The sequence below is a fragment of the Hylobates moloch genome, unplaced genomic scaffold, assembly GCF_009828535.3.
Source record: "Hylobates moloch isolate HMO894 unplaced genomic scaffold, HMol_V3 SCAFFOLD_10, whole genome shotgun sequence".
Classification (NCBI taxonomy): domain Eukaryota; kingdom Metazoa; phylum Chordata; class Mammalia; order Primates; family Hylobatidae; genus Hylobates; species Hylobates moloch.
This window is the reverse complement of record NW_026652285.1, coordinates 18,368,326-18,388,525: the sequence shown is the minus strand read 5'-3', so window position 1 is coordinate 18,388,525 and position 20,200 is coordinate 18,368,326. Positions and strand designations below refer to the sequence as shown.

Here is a 20,200-nt window from a genome sequence, read left to right as displayed (position 1 = left end):
CTTGAACCCAGGAGGCGGAGGTTGCAGTGAGCCAAGATCATGCCACTGCACTGCAGCCTGCCAGCCTTGGTGACCATCTCAAAAAAAAGAAAAAAAAGAAAAATATACTGAGATACAGGCTGAGTATCCCTTGTTTGAAATGCTTGAGGTCCAAAGTGTTTTGGATTTTTGATTTTTTAGAATTCTAGAATATTCGAATTATACTTAATGGCTAAGCATCCCAAACCCAAAAGTTCAAAATCCAAAATGCTCCAGTGAGCATTTCTTTGGAGCATCATGTCAGTGCTCAAATTGTTTTAGATTTTGGAGAGGTTCAGATTCTGGGTCTTTGGAAGTGTTTCGGATTTTGGGTTTTTGGATTCAAAATGCACAACCTATATTTACAGATGAAAGGAAAAGGAATGAATTAACACCAAAACCATGAGGGACAGCAGGGTTGAGAAGTGTCTCCGGAAGGCAGGTTCCTGTAAGAGACTCTGAAGGTGGTACTTATTTTGGGGGGACACTTGGAAGTCACCATCAGGAGGACACCAGAGTCTTAGCAACATTTCAGGAGCTCTCCCTGGGACCCTGGGTCACTTTGCCTTAGCCAAGCCAGGCAGCTCCCTGGTCTTCTGGCGGTGAGCTCGTTTCCATCTGTCGAGCCTAACTGGCCTCTGTTTGGAATGCGAGTCCCTTATTTTTCATCAGACCTGGGCCATGCCCTCCTTGTGCTTCTCTGCATCCCATGTTCCCCAGTCCAGTGCTGGGCACCCAGTCAGAGCCGAGTGTTTGTCAGGTTGACCCAAGTCAGGCTGTCCTTGTGTAAGCTTATCTTATTTGAAGTTTTAGCCATTTTCGAGTCTTTTGAAAGCTTTGGACAATAACTCTAGAAAATACACAGACTTGCATATCTGAAATTTGCATACATTTCAGGGTGTGGATCCCTGAAAGCTTATGGGAATCTGAGTCCAGGACCCTGGCCAATATTGCTGCTGCTCAGTGGTCATGGCTACACTTGCGGTACTCACCGTGTGCCAAACGCGTCATTTCTTCTGTCTCTCTGAGAGTCAGCATCTATTATCCCCATTTTTCTGGAGGACAAGATGGAGGCCTTTGACAAGATGGAGACTTTTATAGGGGGTTAAGTAACTTGTCCAAGGTCACAGAGCTAGGGTGTGACTGAGCCCTTGGATCCCAACCCAGGCAGTTGGATTCTTCCCTGGAAGCATCCTAGGCGGGAGGTTACCCATTCTCCTCAAACCAGCAGGTCTTCCATATTAGCAATTACCAACTCCCTGACCCCACCCTGGCAGGAAAGCCTTCTTTTTTTCCCGAGACAGGGTCTTGTTCTGTCACCCAGGCTGGGGTTCGCCGGTGTGATGATGGCTCACTGCAGCCTTGACCTCCTGGGCTCAAGCAATCCTCCCACCTTAGCCTCCCAAGTAGCTAGGACTACAGGCATGTGCCACCATACTCGGCTAATTATTGTATTTCTGGTAGAGACAGGGTTTTGCCATGTTAGCCTGGCTGGTAGGAAGGCTGCCTTATATTTAACCCAGCTGTCTGTTCTGACCAGTGTTGCCCATGATGCTCATGTCCTGAGGTGGGCAGTGTCAGCCGCCTTGGGTAGGGCAGGGGCCTCATGGGTGGCCACCAGCCTCTGCCTGTTCTCCTAGACCCTTCTCCACCCTTTCCCCTCCCCTGCAAACAGCAGAGAGGAGAGCCAGCCCCTTCCCTCATCACATTGCTTGTGTCTGCCTGAGCTCCTCTGTAGTGTGCTTGGGCCTGCCATATGGTTGGGCCACAGATGAACACAGGCTTTTCTTTTTCGGACTTTTCTGCAGGCGAAGCTGGTCCGTTACATTTGTAAGCAGAGGCAGTGCAAGCTGAGCGTGGCTCCCGGTGAGAGGACCCCAGAGCTCAACAGCTACCCCCGCTTCAGCGACTGGCTGTACACTTTCAACGTGAGGCCGGAGGTGGTGCAGGTATGCAAGCTGGGGCTCAGCACAGGGATAGGCATGAGGGGCCAAGCAGAGGGAACACACACAAACCCGAGGGCTAGCTTCCCCGTGGCTAAGACTAAGGGTTGATGCTCTCTACTCTTGAGAAGGAGGATGGGGAGGGACAGCAGCAGCCAGGAGGGATCCAGGGTACATATGGCTCCAACGAGTGCCCTGGATGCTATTGCCTGATGAACTATTGCAGCCCCACGCTGGGCATTGATTTGTTCATCATACTTACAACAGCCAACATATCTGGAAGCATTGGCTGTGTGGCAGACACTGTGTTAAACGTTTCTGTGTTTTGTAAGACAGATAATCTCACTTCTCATGATCTCCTATAAGGAAATTACTATCATTGTTGCCATTTTATACTTGAAATTAAAGCACAGAATGGTTAAGTTGTTTAAAATCACACAGCTAGTAAATGATAGCTTGGAATTTGGAAATAAGAGTCTGAATTTAGTTTAGTCTTCTGACTGCTACAATATGCTGTCTTCCTTCCATTGTTCTCTCTTCCTGCCTGTGCAACCTACCCACCTGCCAGCCAGCCAACTAACCAACCAGCATACCCGGAGTGTGTACTGTGCCAGGTGCCAGGGGTGCAGGTCAGCTCTCATGGAGTGCAGATTAGTCCTACTTGGCAGGCATGGTTCACCCAGTCAGATCTCATAAATCCCCTACTTCTATCCTAAAATTAAAAATATTGGCTTTTGCTGCTGTGTAGAAAGTAGCATGAATTCATTATATATAGATACTTTGGAAACAGAGAAGGAAAGAAATCACATACATACTCCTAACACTCAGAAAATCTAGGATCATTAAGGTCTTTTTTTTTTTCCTTCCTCTCCCCAATATGGAGATCTTTTAAAAATTTCTATCTGGACTGTCCTGTAAGGTAGTCACAAGCCTCATGATTATCAAGCACTTAGAACATGGCTAGTCCAAATTAAAATGTGCTGTAACTTCTTTCCTTGCTCTTACCTGTGTGGGCAAGGCCCTGTAGCTCTCCCCCAAGGCACACTGCAGACCCGCCTGCCTCTCTCCCTCCCTACCTCCAGCACCATGGTCCAGGCCGCTGTCACCTCCTGCAGAATCTCTGCAGCGGCACCTCGCCCCTTGCATTCCATTTTCCACCCAGCAGCCAGAGTGCTCACCTAGAAAGGTGACTTAGATCCCATCCTTTTTCAGTGCTTCCTGTTTCCTTCAGGATAAACGCCAGATGCCTTCCTTGATCTGGCCTCTCTTGCCTCTGCTTGCTCACCTTCTCCTTTGCTCAGTAGACTCTAACCTTTGCACTCGCTCCCCCCTTCCCTGGAGTGCTCTGCCCATGACTCATCCCGTGAATATTTTTCTGGTGTTGAGTGTTGTCACCACCTCCAGGCAGTCGTCCCTGGTGATGTGATCTAAAGATCACCCCCTGCCCATCATTCTCGCCTGCGCACCTGAGTTTATTTTCTCAATGACACCGACCACTTTCTGGAGTGACCTAACTGATTTGTTGTCTGTGGTCTGTCTGCTCCCCCTGGGATGCGAGCACCATGAGACACGGCCTTGCTGTTTGGGTTTGTTTGCCACAAAATCCCCATTGAGTATTGGGCCCAATATGGCAGTTGCTTGGTTGCAACAGATATAAAAATAAATACCTATTTATTTACTGAATAAGTAGATTTCATCATGACATGGTAGATGTCTCCAATAGCCCAGGGTTTGGCCCCAAGTGGGTGGTGACACAGGTTACTCTTAGCTCTGGCTTTCAGTTAAGCCCTGCAAGAGAGGCCAGTGTAGGGATCATAGCCCCAAAGAACCCCCTTCCCAGCTATGCCTGCTGCCATGAGTCACCTCCGTGAGTCACCTGCCATGAGCCCTGGGAGAGTTGGTGCCCCCAGGGGAGATGGCCCTCTCCAGGAAGGCTAAGGCAAGTGCCCCAAAGATTTCTTGGATGCAGTAGCACTCACCTCTTCCCATGCCAACGTCCTTTTCATTCATGAAGGGCTTGTGCTGCCAGGAGCCCAAGCAGCCCTTTCCTGGGAGGCCTCTGCTGTCTGGTTATTGAGCTGCACTGGTGGCCACAGTGGGGTCCTGGGGCCCCTGAGAGCCTCTGGGTTCTTTTGCCTCAAAGTTGACACAGAGCACATCTGGCGTGTCATGGTGGGTACACTGATGTGTTACTTAATTAACCCAACACCCTACTTAATAGAGACCATTTTCCCCATCTCACAGTTGAGGAAGCTGGCACTCAATGGGTATAGAAACTCACCAGGGTCCTAGAGCCACAGAGGAGCAGAGCCGGGTGCCCCTCCACACCTGACTGTGAGTCCTCGGTCTCAACCACTTCTCTCTCCTTCTTCTTGGAATGCCTGGATTCAGGCACCTGGCCAAGCCCTTTCACCTTCCAAAGCTTCAGTCTCCTCCTTTTGTGAAATGGGAATAACCCATGTGCTGCTTGCTGGCACAGGCAGTTGTGAAAGTCAAGTGTGGAGGTGGAGGAGGAAAAATTAACAATTTCCCACCTCTCTCTTACCCTCAGCTGCTGTTAATCCCAGGTGAGAGCCAGACCCAGCAGAGGCAGCTAGAGAGGCCTGCACACAGGGCAGCTCTCAACAGCCTCCTGGGGAGTGAAGGAAGGCTGGGAACGGCTGACTAGAGGCAGTTTTCTGAATCAAGAGAGACAGCGGGAGTCAGCCCAGAGCTTAGGACAGAGAGGGCGGCACACCAGCCTTACAGAGCTGGGCCAAGTGTCCTCCTTCCGTCCCCCCAATTGGTACCAAGGGTGTCCTCACCAGCAGGGCCGAGAGGAAGTGAGGCTGGAGTGGATGGGGAGCAGAAGGAGGGCGGACTGGGCTGCAGGAGCTTGCTGGAGGTACCTGGGCCTGGCAGCTTTCTTCCTGGGATTTAAGAACCACAAGGAACCATTAGCTGCTGTCATTCCATCTTCCCTAGACTCTCCAGAAATCCCTTCTCAGGATTTCTCTTTTTCTTCCTCCCAAATCTCATGTCAGTTCCTGGGCTGTAGCCAGAGTATTCTAAAGCCTAGAAAGAAAAGGCTATTTCCTTTAGTAAACCCAGCTTCAGCTCCTACAGACTGGGGAGAGGGCTACCTTGGTTCAGTTCTACCTCTGGGAGTTTCTCCTTGTACATGTGTGGAAGCCTAGTGATGGGGGAACCCTGAGTTAGAGCAGCTTTCCAGGGCTTTGGCTGCAAGGGCTGGCCCCAGGGGTGTGGGTCTATTTTATTCTGTTTCTTAACCCAGACAGTTCTTTGGACTCTGACTGGATACCCATTGCTGCCCCTGACCCCTGCCCTGGCCCTGATGGATTCTGTGTGCTTTCAGTGGGAATTGGCTCTATAAGTTCTGCCCGTCAAAAATAGGTGCAGTATTCAGAAGCCAAAGTTCCAAACAGCATTAAAAACCCATGTCTGTCAGAGAATCTTTTGACTTCTTAACCCATTTATGCTGGAGGTTGCAGTTTCTGGAATTTTTGCAGTCAGACCTTGGCAATGACCTTGAGCAGTAGGATATAAATAACTCCCATGTGCTTAGCATTCCAACAATGGAACGCTAGGCATAAGTGGGTTGTCATCTAAAACAGGGGACCCATCCTCCAGGCCACTGACAGGTACCGGTCCACTTGGCCTCTTAGGAACTGGGCCACCCAGCAGGAGGATCGTGTTTACAGCTGCTCCCCATTGCTCCCATTACCGCCTGAGCTCCGCCAGCTGTCAGATCAGCAGCGGCATTCGATTCTCACAGGAGCACAAACCCTGTTGTGAACTGCACACGTGAGGGATCTAGGTTATGTGCTCCTTGTGAGAATCTAATGCCTGAAGATCTGTCACTGTCTCCCATCATCCCCAGATTGGACTGTCTAGTTGTAGGAAAACAAGCTGAGGGCTCTCACTGATTCTACATTATGGTGAGTTGTATAATTATTTCATTATATATTATAATGTTATAGAAATAAAGTACATGATAAATGTAATGCACTTTAATCCTCTGGAAACCATCCCCCGCTCCCTGTCCCTGGAAAAATTATCTTCCATGAAACCAGTTCCTGGTGCCAAAAAGTTTGGGACCACTGTTCTAAACCATTGTTTATTTTCTTAAATAAACTTTTTACTTCGGAATAATTTTAGATTTACAGAAAAGTTCCAGGGATGTACAGAGAGTTCTCGTATGTACCCCTCACCCAGTTTCCCCATCATTAACGTTGTTGTGACCACGGTGCCTTTGTCAAAACTGAGGAAAGACACTGGTATATTACTATGAACGCAACTGCAGACTATTTAGGTTTCACCAGTTTTTCCTTTACTGTCCTCTCTCTTCTCTAGGATCAATCCAGGGCATCACATGGTTTACATTATTTTGATTTATCATGTCTCCCCAGTTTCCTCTGCTCTGTGACAGTTTCTCAGTCTTTCCTTATTTTTCATGACCTTGACACTACTTTGTTTTTTGGAAGTGAGCCCTCCCTTAGGATTGGGGGTATAGGGGGTAGGTGGGTTAAGTTCCATTTCCTCTGGCAGTATATCTACACAGATTATTTGGAACTTTTCTGTAGGAAAGAATTGTCTTTTCTCCTCCCTTTATTTATTTATTCAGTCATTTATATCAGTGTAGGCTCATGTCTTTTTCTTTTACACTTTGGGTTCTAATCCAATACTACATGATTTATTTTGTTTCTCAAGTTCTTCCAGCTTTGGCCATTGGGAGTTCTTGCAGGTTTGTTCCTGCATCCTGTGACATGCCCCATCCTTCAGTTTTGTTTGGGGTGTGTGTGTGTGTGTGTGTGTGTGTGTGTGTAGCACTTCCTTTGCTTTCTGACACTACAGTATGCTTCAGCTCCCTCTGTTTTTTACTAACCCCACTTCTAAGAAGAATCAGTTATTTCCCCAGGGAGCCTGGTGAGTCATTCGCTCTGCTTTGTTTTGATTTTATTATTTTTATTTTTTAAAACTGCGGTGAAATACATATAACATAATTTACCATTTTAATCATTTCTAAGTTTACAGTTCAGTGACATTAAACACATTCACATTGTTTTGTGACTGTCACCACTGGAACGTTTTCATCTTCTCAAAGGAACCATTGGTTTTATTAGGAGAGAGATGTTTATTGTAGGGGGTAAAATGAAACAAAGGAGATAAAGTGAAAGAAAATTGCTGCATCCCATTTCCCTGAAGCCTGCTCATCTTTCTGGACATTTTCTAGCCCTCGCATTCCTTTGCGTGTTGTCTCTTTTGTACACATGAGATCAGGCCAGACATTTGGTTCAGGAACCTGCTCTTTCCCCTTAATGACCTATATTTCCATGGTTACAAACACTGCTACCAAGAACATCTTTGTGCACCTGTGTATTTCTACAGGGAAAAAACCCTAGAAGTGAACTTGCTAGGCTGAATTTTAATGAATGTTGCCAAAGTGTCTTTTAAAATACAATAAAAGCAGTCTTTTTCTTCAACGGTTATTTATTTATTTATATATTTTGAGACAGGGTCTCGCTCTGTTGCCCAGGCTGGAGTGCAGTGGTGCAATCCTGGCTCATTGCAGCCTCAATGTCCTGGGCTCAAGCGATCCTCCCGCCTTACCTCCCAAGTAGCTGGGACTGCAGATGTGTGCACCACCACACCTGGAGATATATATATATATATATAAATTTATATATATAAATTTATAATATATATAAATTATATATATAATTTATATATTTTATAATATATATAAATATATATATAATTTATATATATTATAATATATATAAATTATATATATAATTAAATTATATATATAATTTATATATATTATAATATATATAAATTATATATATAATTTATATATTTTATAATATATATAAATTTTATATATTTAAATTAAACATATATATTTAATTTTTTTGTAGACACAGGATCTCTCTGTGTAGCCCCAGGCTGATCTTGAACTCCTGGGCTCAAGTGATGCTCCTGCCTCAGCCTCCCAAAGTCTTGGGATTAGAGACGTGAGCCACCGTGCCTGGCCTGCTCAACTTTTTAATGAGACTGTGTACCTGGACCAGACAGTAAACTGCACATATACCTTTTCTAAACTTGTACTTGGCTGGGCGGTAGTTAAGACCCCCAGCTCATCCCTGTTCCTCTCCCTGTATGTTTCCTAAGAAATTGCGTAGGGCCATGCCCACAGAAGAAGACTCAGAGTCAGAGGAGGGAGCAGGGTCCCTGGGTGTGTTGAATGGTCAGTGTGGTGCAGGGCCCAGATTCCAGCCTGCCCTAGTCCTGCCTCAGGAATCCCTCTGGGGTGCCCAGGTCTTTGTGGGTCGGTGTGGCCTCTGCTTTGTCCAGATTGGCCTGGTGCCTTGCAGGCTAGAAGCAAAGTTGTATTTTCTCCCTGGCTGTCCTGACTTAGTGCCTTAGCCCTCCTGTTGTTTAGGAAGCTAGAGAGCCCCCAAAGGGCCAACAGGACAACTTGGCTCACACGAAGGGGGAGGAGTGCCAAGGTCCTGCCAGTGCCCCCATGGGACAGCCCGATCCAGGTCTGCAGGGAAAGGGACTTCCCTTTGTCAAGCTTCAGGAGGGACCTAAAACCCAGCAAGATCTCCAGAAACCTGGCCCAGGGGGTGGGGATAGGTCCTTGGGGGTTTCTTTGGGGCAGCTGGTCTGGCTTGGAGGATATTAGAGCTGGACCCCTCTCTGCCTGACCCTGAAGTTTGGCCTGGAGAGAAGTCTCCTCCAGGTAGCTCAGACTGCAGAGATTGGCACCCTGAAGGAATAGTTCCCCATACGTGTGAGAGAGGTTGGACCAAAAGACACCACCAGCATCAGGAGGGGTCCTGAGGGGGATAGAGGAGGCCAGGAAGTCATGGCATCTGTCCCCTCTTTCCAGGCAGGAATTAGACATAGCACGCTCACTTGGCTGCAGGTGTCCACTGTGGTGGGCACTGCAGGGAGGTAACCCTGCCTCCCAGAACCACTATCCAGTGGAAGCAGGATGGACCTGCATCGCCGTGGCCATGGTTGACCCAGGCAGGACCTGAGATCCTATGGGTGTCTAGAATGGGCCTATCTGCCTTTTACACAATGTGAGATCTTGGGCAAGTGACTTCATCTCTCTGGGCCTCAGTTTATCCATACGAGAAATGACAGATTAAGTGACCTTTTAAGTCCTTTCCTCAGATGGCTGCTGCTTCTGGACAGTAAAGGAGCCTAGAGTAGGAGGAGTTCTGTCAGGTGAGGTTGTTCGGAGAGACCATGTGGAGCGGCACCTTCCCCTGAACCCTCCAGATGGTGGCTTTGCTTTGCCTCTCAGACGTGTCTGCTCTCCCGTAAGTTGTATACCATGCTCTTTCCGAGGTATTTCATCATGTGCTTTTCCTACTGGCTGCTATGTAATGTTTGTGTGCAGCAGTCAGAGCTCTGCCGCACAGATCTTGGGGCGATGTTTTTACTCCTGTACTCTGTGCCCCCGAGTCAGGCTTTTCTCCCATGGATTTTGGGCAAAGCTTCCTTGTGTGTCTTCACCCATTTTTTTTTCCTTTAGCCCACACAAGATGTGATCAGCTATCCATTGTTACTGAGAGATGGGAGTTTTAAATTTTTCAACACCAAACAAGTACAGAAGTGTTAGAAAGCAAGCAAAGGCCCTCCTCCTCTTCCACTTTGCGAGGGTAACACCTTGTTAACAGGTTGGTGGGTGCACCTGCCAGACCTCTTCATGCATTTTACAGTCACTTAAAATGATGTGCAAATGTACTCCCTTCTCTCTTTTTTTTTGTTTGCTGAAATGGGATCATATGATAGATATCATTTTGCAGGTTTTCAGTCTTAACGTCATCTGTGTTATCCATAAAAATTCATGTTATCCTTCTTTAACAGTAGAGTAGTAAGAGATACAGTTTCTTCAAGGTATGATATGAATGCCTGTGTCTGAGGGATACCCACGTGCTCACATACACGTGCACACAGTGACATCAGGCAACTTGGTGGTTCAGGTGACTCAGCACCTGAACGAAGATGAGAGCCCGTGCCCAGAAGAGGCCGGGTGTCCAGCTGTAACGCCTGGCACATGGGAGGCCCTGGCAAATACTTATTGGGTGAAGGAATGTACCAAAGCCACTGCAGGATAGAGGTCAGGGATGCCAGACTTGAAAACAGGACTCTTTCAATATTTGTCTGTCTGTCTGTCTTTCTGTCTTTTTTTTTTTGCTTTGGAAGGGAACAAAATCCGTGAAGCCTGTCTGTTTCCTTTTGCTAACCTGGTAGTGCTGAAGGACCCCAGCATCTGTGCAGTCAGTGCCTGAAGATGATCTGCCCAGGGCTGCCCCCGAGGCCTCCTGGGGGAACTTTGTGTGGTGGGATTTGTCCCTTCAGTCGCCTCGAATTCTCTGCTGACCTTGACTCTTCATGGCTTCATGACTAGGACTTTGATTTTTCCCTTAGGAAAACACATACATGGATCGTTTATGTGTGCAGCCGTGTGTGTGTGTAATCTCCTCCTTCCTTTCCATATTACTTTCCTAGGGGCCATCCCTGCAGGGTTATCTAAATACCATTTCAGCTTTTGTCTTTTGGTTGGATAGTGTTTGTGGTCTTAAAGTTTCCAGCAAATAATGCCTTTTCTACTAGAGGAAGAGAGGGAATAGACGTGGATGTGGTCACACAGCATGGCAGCTGCATTTCCAGGTTCCTGGTGTGGCTGAGGTGGCCCTGTGTGGGTTTCTTTCTGTTCCCACCTGAGTCAGATGCTAGCCCTCTGTGGCTCCGAGCCTGCTGCGGCGCTGCATGCCTCACCTTTGGTTCCTCGTCTCTTCCCTGTCTGTAGATGTTGGAGACAGAACTTGGGCAATGCCTCCATATGTTTGCCCAACCATTAGACCTTCATCTAGAGCAGTGCTGTTCAAAACGTTCTGTATTGTCCATTCAGTGTGGCAGCCCTTAGCCATATGTGGCTCGGGGACACTTGAAATGTGTGTAGTGCAACTGAGAAACTGAAATTCACGTTTTATTTTATTGTAATGAATTTTAATTTGAATAGACATCTGGCTATGACTGCATTGACCAGGGCCCTGTGGTGAGAGCTGGGCTGCTGAAGACACCTTCCTCTGCCCAGGAGTGCACAGACTGGGGTGAAACAGGAAGTAAGAGCCCCAGATGCCCTGATGGCTCCGGGATGGGATCTGTTGGAACCAGTGGGCCGACTCGTCCTGGGTAGTCAGGGAAAGATGGTGTCCGGGAAGACAAGAGCACACCAGGTGAAGGGAAGAATATCTGCAGAGACCCTGAGGATGAGGAAATCAGAGCGCTCATGAAGTGCGTGAGGAGGAGTCTGTGAGGAGGCTGGCGGGAGCCAGGGTGGATTCCTGCAGCTCTCGCTGTGTGCAGTGTAGGGGTTGGGGCTCCTCTTGGGGGATATTGGAAGCGTGTGTGAGAGAGGGGGAGCGATTCCAAATGAACATTAGAATTGTTTAAAGGAAAATAAAACTCCTAGCGAGAAGGCTGCATTCACATGGGGATGGGCTGAGAGTGACGGGGTGAGGAGCACTGCCTCCCACGTGGCTGGAGGGTGGAAGGGCGGGGATAGGAAATGAGATGGGAGGGAGCTGAGAGGCAGGGCCCCGCCCCGCTCCCGGTCGTTTGGATTTGCACACTAGGGCTGTTTCCAGCTGCCCCCTGTCCCGCAGGTTACATCTAAAAGTCACAGCTTCATGTTCTGGCTGCAGCTGGGGAAATGATTTCAGAGCCTGCTGGCATGGAGCCATTTTTTTTTTTCTTTAGCAATTTCCCGGTTGGAAGTTGTTGAAAGGAAGTGGCAAGCGCTGCCTGAGCAGTTCTAGCTGGGAGCGGTGGGTGCTGCAGAGTCTGGGATTCCAGGGTGAAAGCCACAGGTTCCCCTGAATAAGCTCTTACTGCTGGTGGTTCCTGAACTGAAGATGCAGGCGGATCTGGTAAGGGGATTTTTGTTGTGATCCTAACTGGACATGTTTCTCTTTCCCCTCTCCTCTATCCTTGCGTTCCTGTGTTTAAGATGAGGCCTTCTCCCAGAGATGGGGGAGAAAGCTACCTGATTCCTGCTACCATTTTGGTTTCCCAGTGGCTGGAGGTGGCCGGAGCTCTGTGTGGACACCAGGAATGTAGGCTGTATGAGGCAGTAGGATGTGTGAGACCTAACCAGGAAAGCGAACCCGTGTTTGGCTCCTGGGGTGCAGCTCGAGTCGGCATGACTGTGGCCCTCATTCCTACCCTCTGCTTCCCACCCCTCCTCCTGTCGGCCCCGTACTGTCTTTGAGAGCCAGAGGCCCAGCTGTTCTTACAACCTTGCTCTTTGGCAACTGGGAGCCTCCCCAGGAAGCAGCACACACCCTAACCCAGCCTCCTGGAGGGATCTGTGCCGATGTGTCAGCCCAGCAGCACGGGGCTGCCTTGGTACCAGCCCAGTGGGGGCTGGGCCACACAGCTCTCCACTTAGGATGGGGAAATGGCGGCAAGTGGTGGACTGGCATGCCTGTATCACCCAGCCAGTCAGGAGAGGAGCTGAAGTTGGAGCATGGAAGGAAGGGGCAAGCTACAAGGCCAGCATTGTATAGATGTCATCCTGTTTCATCCTTATCCCTGGGACAGGAGAGAGGGAGATCTGATGATCCCTTGCAAGCTGATGGCAGGATGAAGATTCAAACCCAGGTCCTTGTACTTCCTTCTCATACCCAATTTTGTCATCTAATATCTTACCAGAATAGCACAGTCTGGGGCTACTGTATGATATGTAGTTGTGTAAATGAATTGACTGCCTGCCTTTGTGTGTGTGCGTATGTGTGCATGTGTGTCTCTCTCTTCCCCCCTCATTTCTTCTTTCCTTCACATTCACTCGTTACTCATATGCACCCATTGATCACTTACCTTTTGCCTGGTACCTTGATTAATTATCACAGAGGATTAATTGATGAGCAAAATAGTCTGTCCTGGATACTTACAGCTAGTGTGATGCACACGTCTGCAAATAACTAGGGTGCATAGCTGACTGGTGGCCCCAAGGAGGGGGGAAGGGATGAAGCGTGGTCAGGTACAGAGCTGAGGTCCTGCTTCCATTCAGTTATTTATTCACTCACTGAGTGTGCATTTAGCACTTGTTGCGTGCTTGGCACTGTTCTAGCCACTGAACGTGAGTTCCTGTCCTTCTGGAACTGGCAGACATTACTTTCTCCAACAGATGAAGTCATTAATTTTTCTGATCTTGAGCCAAAGGTACCCACTTTTCAGGGTGGGGGTTCCCCTGGTTTCATGAAATCTGAAAAATCATAGCATGAATGTCCTGCTTAGTCCTGTACTGCTTGGTGTGTGTTTGTTTGTCTGTTGTTTGTTTGGCAGGGTCTCGCTCTGTCACCCAGGCTGGGGTACAGTGATGCAATCTTGGCTCACTGTAACCTCCACTTCCCAGGTTCAAGTGATTCTCGTGCCTCAGCCTCCTGAGTAGCTGAGATCACAGGCACATGCCACCACACCCGGCTAGTTTTTGTATTTTTAGTAGAGAAGGGTTTTTTCCATGTTGGCCAGGCTAGTCTTGAACTCCAGTCCTCAACTGATCTGCCCGCCATGGCCTCCCAAAGTGCTGGGATTACAGGCATGAGCCACCAGGCCCGGCCTTGCTTGGTGTTTTTGATCAATCCTTTGGATTTCTGGGCTGCCCAGTCCAGTGAAAACTGACTAGACTAGAAGCACCCTGTTGGCAGGGACCTGGCTATTTCGTTCACAGCTCTATCCCCAGTGCCTGGCATGTGGTGGGTGTTCTTGTTGAATGATTGGATTCAAATAACATTATCCAAAGAATTTTGGTCTCTTGGGCCAAGGCATCTCAGGAGCTCTCACCTGGGCCAGTGAAGCTTGCATTACAAGGATCTCTGGGGAGGATGAGGACGAGGTGGCTGCTGGTGGCCTGCTGAATCCCAGAGCTCCCAAGCTGCCTTGGGCTTCTGTTGGCCACAGAACTTGAGCAGGACTGTGTGTTTGTAGCCCTGCCATGAGATGGCTTTGGTGTAGTGTGTGCCTGAGCCCCCTCTGGGGACTACCTGGCTCCTGAGTGGTCAGCTTGTGTGTTCCCTCCTCCTCCTAGGACCACCTCAAAGGCCAGATTGCTCTAGAACGGATCTGACTATGGCCAGATATCATTGGGAAACATTTATGTCAACACTGCACTGTTTTAAATATTATAAAGCAGCAATCTCGTATTACCCTTCTTTAAAAAAAAATAGCACATAAATTTCAGTGGCCCCTGCTCCTAGCTATGTACCTTTGGGGGAGGCCACAGGATTGGGAAACAAAATTGTTTGAATGTCACCTCTGGAAGTAAATGGCCTTGGAGGCAGACAACATTTTGACAAAATCCTTCCTTTGCCACTTGCCAGCATTGTGACCTTGGACAGGTCCCTCGACTTCTCTGAGCTTGCTTACTGTCTTAGCTGCTCTTGCTGGAAACCCGGGAGTCATTTCCGACTCATTCTGCTCCCTCAATGCCCACGTGGAATCAGCTAGCAAATCCTACTGGCTCTGTGTCCAAGTATGGGTCTCAAGTCCTTCTGCATCTCTTTTCATCACTGCCACCTCCCTGGTCCTGACTAGTCCTCGGACTGTTGCAGTTTCCCCTGTCGCTCCCTATATCCACTCTTTACCCTCTTGATTTCATTCTTCATGAGCTAAGAGTGGTTTTAGCAAATCTGGTTATCTCACTTTCTTACTTTTTCTTTTTCCTTTCTCCTTTCTTGTTTCCTTTCCTTTCCATTTTCCTTTTCTTTCCTTTTCTTTTTCTTGCTGCCTGGGCTGGAGTGCAGTGGTGCAATCATGGCCGCAGCCTTCAACTCCTGGACTCAAGCTATTCTCCTGCTCCCCAGTAGCTAGGACTACAGGTGTGCACCACTGTGCCCAGCTATGTTTTTATTTTTTAGTTGAGATAGGGTCTCGCTCTGTTGCCCCAAGCTGGTCTCAAACTCCTGGCTTCAAGTGATCCTCCCACTTGGCCTCCCAAAGTGTGGGGATTACAGGCACGAGCCACCGAGCCTGGCTAGATAGTTCTGAGTTAAATATTCTGTCAGTGTCTTGTTACGCTTAGCACAAAATCCAAACCCTTCACCTACCTTTGAGGCCCCTTAAGTATTCAGTATCTGCCACCTTCTTCCACGTCATCTCCTGCCTTTCCTTACTCTGCCATCAGCAGGAGAATGCATCATATGGTTTCCTGTCTTAGCCCAGGGCCTTTTTATGTTCTGTTTCCTCTGCCTGGAAGTTGCTGTACCCCCTTGTGGCTAGTGCCATCTCATCCTCTGACCGGGACTTAGAGGTCAGCTCTTCAGAGAGGCCACCTTGTCTAAGCTTAGAGGCCTCCTATACCTGCTGCTTTATCTCAGCATGCTCTTTCCTTTTAGCACTTATTCACAAGCTTCAATTACGTATTTTAGCTATTTTTTTATTTGTACAGTTGGTATTTGGTAGCCTTTTTTTTTTTTTTTTTTTTTTTTGAAAAGGAGTTTTACCTTGTTGCCCAGGCTGGAGTGCAATGGCGCAATCTCGGCTCACTGCAACCTCTGCCTCCCAGGTGCAAGCTATTCTCCTGCCTCAGTCTCCCAAGTAGCTGAGATTACAGACACCCGCCACCACACCTGGCTAATTTTTTTGTATTTTTTAATAAAGACAGGGTTTCACCATGTTGGCCAGGCTGGTCTTGAACCCCTGACCTCAGGTGATCTGCCTGCCTCGGCCTCCCAAAGCGTTGGGATTATAGGCGTGAGACCCCGCACCCGGCCTTCAGTAGCTATTTGTTGACTGGATGGGATGGATAGATGGACAAATGGAAGAATGACATGGCACCAGGCCTCATAGTAAGTACTTACTTAATCGAAGTTATATTCCTCTATTCCTAGTTAGAACTTTTTTCAAAGCAAGTTCAGATACCTGTTGGCTTAAAACAGAGACTTACCAGTTTAGGCAATACAAATCCAAGGAAGTCTGGATGCAGAGGCTCAGTTGATGCCATTAGGATGTGCCTGTGGGACAGGCTTGTTCCATGTGGCAGGTATGAAGAGCACAGGCAGCTAAGCCTCACTACCTTCTACTGTAGTCATGCTTGTCCATGAAGGGCTGTTTCCCTTGGCTGAAAAATAGCTGAAAAATCCCAGAGAAGGCTCTGATTGGCTTGGCTTTGACCACATGTTCATACTATAACCAATCACTGGGCTAAGAAGATGGAAGACCCCCCAACCCCCCAATACCCAATAGGCTCAGGAAATGGGTTCTTGGAGGAAAGACAGCCCTGATAACAGAAGGCAGGGACCTGCAGAAACTTTTCCTCCCTCAGAGATGATTTGTCAAGAGGTTTTGCAGCTCCGCAGGAAGGCTCTGCAGAGATCATGTTTCTAGAAAACAATAGGTGAGCCCACCCTCCAGTTTTTGTTTTTAGTAACATTTCTTATTTCTCTCACTATGAAATCAATGTTTATTTTAGAAAATAATAGAAAGGCAGAGAAAACCCTACTCAGAGACAACCATTGGCTCTTAGCTTTTTAGATGTTTTCTTAATATCCAGTAATTTACATACATGTTTATTTTCAAAGTGTGTAAAGTATAGAAATTATAGAAAACAGTAACAGCTACCATTTATTTTGGTTTGCACTGTAATCTTACCACTCAAAGGAAACACTGTAAACCATTTGATGCCTTTCCTTCCAGTCAACCACCTTTGCTAGGCTTCTCTTTTTCTTTTTCTATTTCTTTGTAGTATATTTATGAATTTATGCTGTAATTCTTTAGCAGGCACTCCCATTGTGCCTGGGACTGAGCTGTGAGCTTTCTGTGGAATCTCATTCACTCCTCCCAGTAACTGTATGAGGAGGCAATGCTTTTATCCTCAGTATAAAATAGAGATGGAGAAACTACGTGAAATTATATTTATTTAGTCTTGAGAATGGCATCTCACCCTGTCACCCAGGCTGGAGTGCATTGGCACAATCTTGGCTCACTGCATCCTCCATCTTTTGGCCTCAAGCAATCCCCCTACCTTAGTCTCCCGAGTAGCTGGGACTACACGCGCGCCACCACAGCAGGCTAATTTTTTTGTATTTTTGGTAGAGATAGGCTTTTGCCATGTTGCCCAGACTGGTCTCAAACTCCTGAACTCAAGCAGTCCGCCTGCCTCAGCCTCTCGAAGTGTTGGAATTACAGCTGTGAGCCACCGCACCTGGCCACTAATTATTATTTTAAAACAGCATTCTGTAAATCTAATTATGAACATCCATTGTAGGAAAATTTAAAAATACAGAAAAGTTTAAAAATAAAATAAAACCCCCACATAACTCTGCCAGCCACTGACAGCCAGCACTTAACTGTTTTCTACATTTATTTTTTTCATTTGCATGGAGTCAAGTTCACGGTCTCTGGTGTAGACCTCTAGGAGTTTTGACAGCCGAGCATCCTTTTGAAGGTTGTCCCATGAGCCATCCCAGGCATCTGCTGCAGTTCATAGGATTCTTCCTGTTGGTCTCTACACCACCTACCTGAAGCATGCGAGAAGCTGCAGGGGCTTGGGGGCAGCTGGAGTTCATGTGGGGGTGGGGGTTCCCCAGATGATTCACTGGAAGGAGGAAGATGACAGTGTTCTTATTGACTCAGGTCCTACCTTTTGGAGGGAGGTGGCAAGGCAGGGAAAACCTCTTGGTGGCCTCGCATCCTGGACATCCTGGGTCCCGGTCCCCAGCCCCTGCTGCAGGGCCTGCTGGAGCCTGCACATCTCCCACCCAGCACCTGCCCCGGGAAGTATGTGCTGACTCCCCAGCTCCCAGGCACAAACTATTTTTGGCTGCAGTGACTGTTCACTACAGTCATGAAAACAGAAACCCCTCTCCCTGCCTCCTTCTTCCCTGGGACACTGCACTGGGGGCCAGGGCTGCTGGGGAACCTGGGCTCGGGCCCCCTCGTCATGAATCGCCTGTGGAGCTGGGTGACAGCCAAGGTGTCCAGGGGCACAGGGCCCCCACCTCTGGGGATGCCAAGAGAAGCCCGAGGCGTGAGCCCACCTGGGCTGGAGGATTATGAGGTAGGCACGGGGGTCTGGGCGCAGGAGGCCATTCCACAGCTCCCTGGAGTTGAGTCTGTTTGCTAGACTCTGAGTCCCTGCTTTGCGAACTGGCTGTAGAACACGTGTGGAGAAATCGCATGTTGGGGCAGAAGGTGCTTCTGTTTCATGACTTCATTAGCTGTCTTCTGTGTGATAAAGTCACTAGGGATCAGTTAGAATCTTCCTGAAATAGATCCTCCCCATCCTTTTAGTGAATAGTGTTTGGTCATTTCCTGCTTTTGAGTAGGAAACACGCTTGTTCTGAGCATGCTGCTTTTTTACAGGGAGCTTAAGAACGTGGAGCTGTATGGCCTGATCCAGCCCTACCTCTCCATGCTTCTGGTTGACCAGGCCAGGGAGGCTGATGGTTATAGAGACTATAAGTGCTGACTTTGGGGTTACACAGACCAAGGTCCAAATCCAGGCCCTGTTACTCAGGGCTTGCTGTGTCTTAAGGTGTATAACTTAATCTCTATGAAGCTCAGTTCCTTAGCTACCAAGCAGTTGTGCCCAGGCTACTTACAGAGTGGTGATAATACCAATGATTGTTATTTGTATGATTAGACTGATTGTGAAAAGGGGAAATATGTCAAGAAGCTTTGTAAGAATCCATGTGCCATGGCCCTGAGTGGGTCTCAGGACCTGGGCATTAGGGTGTCGCTGGTGATGTGGAATCTGTTTCTTCTTTCAAGAAGAAGAAAAGTGCATTGTCACCAACGTGGGAGTGGGGCTCACATCTGTAATCCCAGCACTTTGGGAGGCCGAGGCAGGAGGATTGCTTGAAGCCAGGAGTTCGAGACCAGCCAGACTGACAGTGAAACCTCATCTCTTTTTTAAAAAAAAGTGGTAGTGGGTAGGAGTGGGCAAGAACATGGACTTGAGGAGTTCCGCCCATCTGCCACCTTCTAAGCCACTGAGGCCTAGGACCTGGCTAGGCTTCAGGTGAGGCCACGAGCCCAGAGCCGCATTGCTTCTGGATTGCACAGGGCTCTGGGCCCATGAGGCACTCATGTGGCTTGGCGTCCCTTAGGCAGAGGGAGGTGATTTTCAGGGCAGACCTCAGGGAGATCTTGACCTTGGCTCCCTTCTTGGACTAGCGCAGAAAACCTGGAAGGAATGAAACCTTTGCACTTGGGCAGGGAATGCATGCTGGAAACTGGCGCGCCCTCCTGGGGGCAGGGTATATCTTGGCGTTGGTTACTGGCAAGTGTGTCTGGACACCTGGATCCTGGTCCTGGCACCATCGTTTGGGGTGACCCAGGCAGGTTTTCTCCTCTGCAAAATGAGTGCTGACTAGATTGTCCCTAAGTTCCCTTTGGAGCCTGCCTTTGATCTCGGCAGCGAAGGGGTTTCTTCCTGACCCCTTGAAGATCCGTTGGCCCCTTTCGTGCCCCTAGAGCCTGGTAGCTGTGGCATTGGTCTCCCCAGCTTCTCCTCGGCCATCTGGTCAGGGTCTCTGTTGAGCTCCCATAGCTTTGATGCCTGTTGCTGCTGTGGGGCAGAAGTTGTTTTCAAGGTTTTTGGAAAACCACAGAGGGGCTGCCTGAGGGGAGCAGGAGCTCCTGAGACACCTGTCTCCTAGTTGTTCCGAAGCGCCGAACCCGATGGGAGATGCCCCACGGGGGCAGCTCCGAAACCTGACAGCTCTTGTTCCTAGGCGGAGGAGCCTGATTCTTCTGTCTCCGGCTCTGGGCTCACTTGCTGTGGCCTGGCTCATCACTCATCTGAACGGACAGACCACCCCGAAGGACACACCTCACGTGCTAAACACTGGGGCATGTCCCTCTGGTGGAGGGCATCTGTGATTTGGCTCCTGGCCCCACAAGGGACCCACCAGACTCCAAGGCTGGCGCCCGAGGCCTATTTGACAGTCTGGACGCCCTCTGGCGCCAGGGCCCTCACTGGCTGAATTCTGAGCTCTCGCCCTGTGCATGTGGAGGAGGAGGGGACTCATCTGACCATTCTCTTTTTCAATGGTGTGTCCTGGCAGGGGAGAATGGGGAGGGGGAGCAGTAAAGATGCCGGGGACATGGCATCCACACCCAGGAACCCCTGTTTAGTTCTGTCAGTGCCTTGACCCCCAGGAGAGCTGGGGTCCCCCATGGGGAGTTAACATCTCTAGCCACACCTAGCA

General features: G+C 48.7%; 1 protein-coding gene across 3 annotated transcripts in view; it reads left to right on the top strand.

The window, feature by feature from the left end:
- The first annotated feature begins 1,826 nt into the window (after positions 1-1,826).
- The window catches only part of KSR1 (kinase suppressor of ras 1), a 76,834-nt gene continuing 58,460 nt past the window's right edge, over positions 1,827-20,200 (top strand). For all 3 annotated transcript variants that reach the window (XM_058446178.1, XM_058446177.1, XM_058446176.1), the window contains exon 1: positions 1,827-1,967. The gene's annotated coding sequence lies outside the window, so the exon portion shown is untranslated. The remainder of the gene's footprint in view (positions 1,968-20,200) is intronic.